This window comes from Alligator sinensis, unplaced genomic scaffold (assembly GCF_000455745.1).
Source record: "Alligator sinensis unplaced genomic scaffold, ASM45574v1 scaffold990_1, whole genome shotgun sequence".
NCBI lineage: Eukaryota > Metazoa > Chordata > Crocodylia > Alligatoridae > Alligator > Alligator sinensis.
The window spans coordinates 1,002,630-1,010,681 of record NW_005842506.1 but is presented as its reverse complement, the minus strand read 5'-3'; positions in this window follow the sequence as shown (position 1 = coordinate 1,010,681).

Sequence of the window (8,052 nt, the reverse complement as noted above, 5' to 3'; positions counted from 1 at the left end):
AGGGGCCTGATCAACCTCTAGCCTCTCCCCGTCGCTGCCTGATCCCTCGACGTACCCTTCCCTGCGTGCTTTCGTGGAGAGTCACCTTTTGGACTCTCATCGTGGTATCCAGAGCTCTTTCCGGGTTATTTCAAGAGGCTGGAGTTTTCTACGGGTCTTGTTCATGCGAGTTTTCTTTTCGTTTGTAACTGCAACTCAAGCAAGTTTTCCTGCCTGCACCGCGACCATCTACGGTGTAAGTAAAATAATTTTTAATCAACCGCTAAGCGTCCGTGCCTAATTCTAGTCCGCCGTGCTGAATTCCCCGACCCACGTGCCAGGGCTGCTGGCCGCAGCCCACCGCGCGTCCCCGAAAGCCTCGGACCGTTCCCAGCCCGAACAGTGTCCAACATGAGTCTGTATAGATAAAAAATGGCAAAACTACTACTGGTACCAGTTGGTATGGAAGGAAAACTAAATTATATAATTAAAAGTGTGTGTGGGGAGCGGGGTAGAGAGTGGAGGGGGATGTTCTGCAACACTTGTTTTATATTGCTGGTACTATCCCATAGTGGACACGTCTACAAGATGCTTACTACAGAGTGGATTAATTAGCTCCGCAGTATACATCTCTGTGGCTACACGTGTAGACACTGAGACGTTTACTGTGTAAGCAATTTCCGACAGGAAACTAATGAACTCTGCAGCAGGGTAAGTACAAGTGCTATCCAGCTGCAGAGTTTTTGTGCAGAGTTAAATACAACTCCACACAAAGTAAATACAAGTACTATTCTGCTGCAGTTTTTTACTCTGCAGCAGCACACGTGTAGATGGTGATGTGGCTAGCTGGGGCACAGGGGTGCTTCAGTGCAAAGGGCTGCCTGCTGGCATTTTGAGCTGGGTCACAGCAGCCCTGGACTAATAGGCTGACCCGCCCCAGGCCCTCTGCCAGCTGGCTGCTCTGACCTGGCTCAATGTGCTGCAGTCCTGGGCATACATTCAAACGGCACACCCAGGAACAATAAAATCTGGTGTGATATGCACCAGAATGTATTGCTGTGTGCTAGTATCATGTGTAGACAACAAGCCCAGTAGGTGGAAGCTAGCCTGTAGTAACTTAGTCCTGGCCACATTTTAGCCTCACTTACCACAAGAGTGAACACACAATGGTTACTGTAGTGCAGTCCCCTTAAACTGGCATAGTTTATTCATCAGTTCATACCCAGCAACTGTAAACTCAAGTGGCAGAAGTCTGTGAAAGGTCCTAACCCTGCTGATGAATCATGTCTAGGCATCTGATGGAACTTGGTAGTGGTGTGCGAAGTAGGCCCTATTCAATTCGGACTCGGCCTGAATCAGGGACAATGATTCGATTCATTGATTTGGATCGCTGTCCCTGATTCGATTCAGCTGAATCCAAATCTGATGCTGATTCGGAGAATAAGTGATTCAGACATTGACACAGCTTTAAATGTTTTTCTACATACCTCGAGGTACAAGCGCAGCTCGTGAACTCTGCGATGCTGGGGCGCACGGGGTGTCCCACAGGAGTGCTCAGCAGCTAACCCGGATGTGAATCAGAAGCACTTCTGATCCACTTCCAGCTCTGCTGCCGAGCGTGCTGGGGACCCCTCCGCACTCCTGTGGGACGCTCCATCTGCCCCAGCATCTCAGCATTCATGAGCCACCTGGTACCTTGAGGTATATAGAAAAAAACATTCAATGCTGTGTCTATGTCCGTACCACTGAATCTTTCCAAATAGATTCGGAGGGTTCCAATTCGATTAGGAGAGATTAAAGGGTCCTCTGATTTAATTCCGATTTGGATATTTGGCCACCGAATCAGGCCAAATTGAATCAGGGACTGAAGCTTCACACAGCCCTAGAACTTGGTTTATTTTCTGTGTTTTTAATGGCTGGGAAACTTAACACCACTTCTCTGTATAGGAACATTACAATTGCAAAGTCAAGCACTCAAAAATTAGGAAAAATCTAATTTATACAATCTAACTTGAGCTTCCTTGTGCATAATAATTATGATGCACTCCTCACTTACACAATCACTTTTCTTCCCCTCACAGATTCCCCTCCTTCATGTAGTGCAGGATGGCCTGACTTTGGGAATTAATGCACAAAGGAAATGCTTATCAGTAAGATCCCCGCTTTATTCATTGCAGAAATCAGACAGTATGCAGTGAATGATGCAGAGGACTGCAGAAAGGGAAAGGATGATCTCCTATTAGAAGGACACTGAATGGAGAACTGATTCTATCATGGACCCTGCTATAGATTCCAGTGCAACACTGGAGTCATTGCTTACACCAAGCTTTTCAGAGGTGATCACTAGCTATGCTCCTCATTTTGTAGGCATCTAAATTGCACTCTGAGGGCCCTGATTTGAAATAGTGTAACTCTTGCCAATGGGGACTGTGCTTGAAAAATATTAAACTGTTATATATTGCTAAGTACTCTAATCAGATACCCAAAACTCAGTGGACACTGATCTTAGCTCCAATGCCTCAGATCTCCATCTGTCACACAGATAAAAATAATAAAACCTCCTTTCCCAGGGGTTTGGTGAGGACTAAAGAGTTTATGAGACACCTGTATATTCGGGTGATGAGCCACATAATTAATTATTGCGGAAATTACTAATTTTGTCTTCATAAAAGACTGAGCAGCGCACACAATAATACACAACAAATAATGCCTGGGGCCACGCACTGAACTGTAACGATAAAACAAAACACTGAATAGCTGTTTATTAAGTATCTTTCATTCTATCCACCAAGTGAGGCAGTGGTCCTGCAGAAAACAGTATGTAAAGACTGCCATAAAACACAGACAAGGGGGTTATAGCTTGCCTTTTGGATGCTTGTCTTTGCAGGCATAATAATGTTCCTTTTTGAACACAGCATTTGGGTATAATACATAGGATGCAATTATGATTTTAGGGGAGAAGAAACCTTAAAGGCAATAAATATGCCTCAGAGCTTATCTGCTGTTAATGTATTTCATTTCTACATATCTTTTCAGCTATATGAATACCGATCAGATATATAAAATAATAAAAAATGAAATTTAGATAATCAGGAGCTTAATTCACCATGCAATGTCATACATAAGAGTTCCCTGCTAACACTCAATTGTTGATCACATCAGATAGGAGAAAGCTTTCAACTTAAGTCTCTCCTTTGGAAATCATTGTAGACAAAATGATTAAATTCAATCAATTTGCCACTTTGGAGCAAGTAGAGGGGGTTGGGATGGTGCAGGCACTAAGGAGCATGGTTGGCAGCCCAGAGGCCATAGCAGAAGTGCTCATAGCGTGGCCCTGTCAGCATAAACAGCAGGTGAAAATATTAGGGGGGGGGGGCAGGTCCTTTTACCTTTACAACAAGGTAAATACCTTGTTGTAAAGACACAAGAAAGAAAAGGGGCAAATAATAACATTTGGGGAAAACAGCTTAAGCCACGCCTCACACATGCAGACCCACGTTACAAAAATACGACAAACCAAAGCAGTAAATATTCATACTTGGCTGTCAGAAGCTTTAACAAAATCTCTTTTTCCCCATCTTCCCACTCCAGAGAGACTTTTTCCCCAAGAACATAAATTATCTGTATTCAGACTATTGAAGTTGGGTTTGGAAAAATAGAAAGAAAGGAAATGGGGCCTTTTATCAGAATGTGCCCTTAACCCTGGAAGTGTCAAACAAATTTCAGCTTTTGCAGACTTGTTGACACGTACCTGTCCAGCATCTGTCACAATTTGCTCTTTAAGGTTTACGTCACTGCCCTGTCACACAATCTAGCCCATTATGATCAGAAATGGCAAATCAGTTACCTGGCAATTTTGCTTCTAGGGAGTTCTCTCTTCCTGAGTCGGATGCATCAGGGATGTACAAATGACTGAGAACAATATTTTCCTGAGCTAGTTCAGTAAGATGTTTTTTAATTGTTCTTCCCACATAAAACACTGAAAGCAAGAATATAGTACAAACATTGTGGCCCTGAGTGAAAGGAAGCAAGACATTTTCAATAGGGAGTAAAAGTGTTAATCTTGGCTGCGAACAACTGAAGCATGAAGTAGGGGTGCAGAGATAAAAGACTTTGGGGGCTGATACCAATAGCCAATTTTTAGGGAGGCAAATTGGCCAATACCGATCTGATTTCCGATACAGCTGCATGCAGCTGGTAAGTCTGTTGAGGAGAAAGGGAAGTGGGGAGGGAAAGGGTGTGGGTGGGCAGGTCAATACCCCCCGCAGTGAGGGAGGCAGTGGAGCTGGGGCACTGCCCAGCAGGGGAGGGGCAGGCGCAGGATGGAGCTGCGGTTCGTCTGGTGCAGGGAGAGGAGGAGGAGGGTGGCTCCCACTGCTGATCCAGGAGGGCACAGGGGGGTGTGCCCCCAGATCTGCACAGGGCAGAGCAGGGCGGGCTGCAGCTGCAGGCTGGGGCTCAGGGCTGCACTGTGCTACGCTCAGAGTGGCAGCACTGGAAGGGGAACTACAGGGTGAGGGGCTACAACCACCCAAGTTTTGCTGTAGCCCGTCTGGCACGGCCTGCCCATCCCACCCCACCCAGATCTGGGGGCACTCGCCCCCATGCCCTCCCGGATGAGTGGCGGGAGTTGCCATATGAGTTGATGTTCTGTCAGATGAGCCATGCACAGCCATGGGACCCTCCCCTCCCCTTCCCCCCACACCCGCTGGATGAACTACAGCTCCGTCCCGCACCCACCCTGCCCCGGCTGGGCAGCGCTTATCCCAGTCCTAGTCCCACACCCTCCCTCACCACGGGGGGTGTTGATCTGCCTCCCCAAGCCCCTTCCTTCCCCCCTCCCCTCCCACCACACCAGACTTACCAGCTGCATGCAGCTTTCCACACTGCTGGGCTGTGCTCCTCGCTGCCTGCATGCTGAGCTGCGGCTGTGTGCACGCATGGGCATTTATTGGCCAAATTATCAGTCAATTCAGGCCGATTTCTGATATAGTCAATTTTCTTTATATCGGTGCCGATCCGATATCAGAACAACGAAGACTGCAATAATGTTGATGGATCTACTTTTAAATGGTTGGAGGAGTTGACTTTCTGGAGTCATACGCAAGCAGCAGCAGCAGGGATCCAGATTTTCTGTTCGCCACGAAAAAACACGGTAAAACTCAGATTTTCGCATTTTAAGGAAAAAACCCACAGATGTTCTCCTTTCATGGAGAAAAACACAAGAAATGGCAGGTTTCCCTTTGCAGGCTGGCAGAATACCAGCCTACAAGCTGTGGGAAGTGGAAGAAGGGTGATCAGGCAGGGGGCGCTACATGCACGTGCACATGGCAGCCAGGCAGCACAGAGAGCAGCTCCTCACAGGCAAGTCTGGGGTGGTAGGGAGCAGGGCAGGGCTGGGGGCACTGCCCAGCAGGGTGGTCTGTACAGCTTGGGGCCTGGAGCCGGAATACATGGCTGCAGGGCCTAGATGGGGAGTAGGATGGAGCCATGGGCAGCTTGTCCTGGAGGTGGCAAGGGGGCTGGCTCCCCGCTGCTGCGCACACTCCTAGGAGGCAGGGCATGCGGGGCACATGCCTGTCAGCTTTGTACATGGGGCAGGGGCAGATGTGGGCTTGGGGCTCCCTGACTTGCTGCCCTCCCTGGCCCAGCAGGTTGGACCCAGCACGGCAAAACTGAGCAGGGTGGCAGGTGCCCCCTGCCTGCCCAGCAGCAGGAGTGGCGGCATGGGATTGTACCCGTCACTGTTGCTGGGTGTGCAGGAAGCACCTCGCTATAGATTCATAGATGTTAGGGTCGGAAGGGACCTCAATAGATCATCGAGCCCGACCCCCTGCATAGGCAGGAAAGAGGGCTGGGTCTAGATGACCCCAGCTAGATGCTTATCTAACTTCCTCTTGAAGACCCCCAGGGTAGGGGAGAGCACCACCTCCCTTGGGAGCCTGTTCCAGACCTTGGCCACTCTAGCTGTGAAGAAGTTCTTCCTAATGTCCAATCTAAATCTGCTTGGCCATGGTGGTGCAAGATTCCCGGCAGTGGCACTGAGCATCTCTGCCCTAACCCGTCCTGCTGTGCTTTGTCCTGTCCACTGGGCCGTGGAGGCCCCCAGAAGCTGGGCAGCAGGGCAGGGAGCCCTGAGCCCATAGTGGGCAGCTTGCATCTGCCCCCAACCACAGAGTCTCCTCCGGCTGTGCCACCCATGGGGGAAGGCAAGCTGAGCTCCGCTTTCCACTCCAGCCACAGATTGGTGCCAAGGCCTGGGCACTGCTGGGGAGGGCAGGGGGCTGTGGACCTGAGTCCCTGGCCCCATACCTCTGGCAGCTGGGGGGGGGCCCTCTGGCAGGGCTGGGGAGTGAGGTGCACCAGCAAGGTTGGGGGGGTGGGGAGCTGTGGGTGGGGAGTGAGGGGCACCAGCAGGCATGGTGGGGGCTGTGGGTCAGTAGTGAGGAGCACCTGCAGGGCCAGGGGGCTAAGATTTGGGAGGAGCACCAGCAGGGCACTGAGGATCAGAAGTAGGCACTGGCAGGGCCAAGGAACTGTGGGTGGGGAATGAAGGCCACTGGTAGGACTCAGGGGCTGTGGGTCAGGAGTGAGAGACACCAGCAGGGCTGGGTGGCTGTGGCTTGGGATTGAGGTATTTAGAGTGTATTTTAATCACAGAAAAATGTTGATTTGGGGATTTTTTTTAATCAGAGAACTCACATTTTTTAAATAGAGAAAACCAGGATCATCAGTCACGTGACTAGACCTCTTACACATACACGATTGAGAGGACTGATGGTTGCCTACTATTTCTTACAGGCCCAGTCCATAAGTCTATGTAATAAGACTGAAACCTGGTACTTGACTAACCATTCTGTAGGGACTCAGGGTAGAGGAAAGGTCTACGTACTTGTAATAACCTGGGAAATATGAGCTGCAGCATTTTATACTACTTTTAAGTATTCTGAACACGGCAGACTTCAAACCCTAGTAAGTCCCGGTGGTGGAATCCAACCAAGGTGCGACAGAGGCCTAACAAACAGTTGACTCTAGGTTATCATCTGCCCAAAGAGGCTGAATTCCCCTGCCCAACCGGACATAATAGTGTTACTTGAAGTTGCTACTATGCAAGACCTTGGCTTCCCTGCCAACACCAGGAGTACCCTACACTGTAGATTAAATCAACCTGTGAAGCACGTGGGAAAGGGGACAGTACACTGGGGGACTCCAACCTCTTTAGAATACTTTCCTTTGTCCAGCATCAGCTCATCCTCACTGAGGTTCAGACTCAGCCAGCTGCTGTTCTTCCAGGAGGTATCTTGTCCAACTTGGTGGCTGTGATGGTAGATGGAGGCAGAGCTGTGTATAATCTTCATATTGGTAGCACTTCAGTCCATGTCTTCCAACAAGTTCACCTATTGGCTGCATGTAGATGTTGAAAAGAACCAAAAAAAAAAAGAAAATGATTCTCATGGGACTTCATAAACAAGGGGTCTATACAAAATTAGGTACCATTGGTGCAATTAGATCACAAGAGCCTATAAAAACACTACAGGCAAGAAGGCCTAATTAATGAACTGGATAGACAAGATGACCTAGCAGACGCCATGATGTAATACAGAGGCCCAGCATGCTACCAGTACTCTGAGACCCTTCCCTTGGAACAACTGTAACAAAGCTCCATCTTCTTTTACTGCCAAAAAAGGTTTTCCTCATAGATAGTGCCCCCATCTCTTTCAGTTTGTTCTATTTGACCTGCTTTGCCATAACCTGACAGGGGAGAATGAGAGAAGGAGCTGAATGGGTGCTGCCATAGACTTCCTGAATCAGTCTGTTAAATTAGGCACTCCCCACCCCCAGAAAACAAAGGAGTGGGGAAAAATTACTGTGCACACCACTGCTATGAGTCAGTTTTTAAAGGCAGGACGGCAAAGAATAAAGGTGGGAGTTCTGATTAGCTGCTCAGAGAGAAACTTTAGAACCAAGGCTGCATTTTAACCCCAAAAGGTAAATGAGTTGGGTCAAATATGTAGCATTTGAATAAGTATTACCATGGGCGACAGCACCCTCCTGAGTTTAGGGGGACACCAG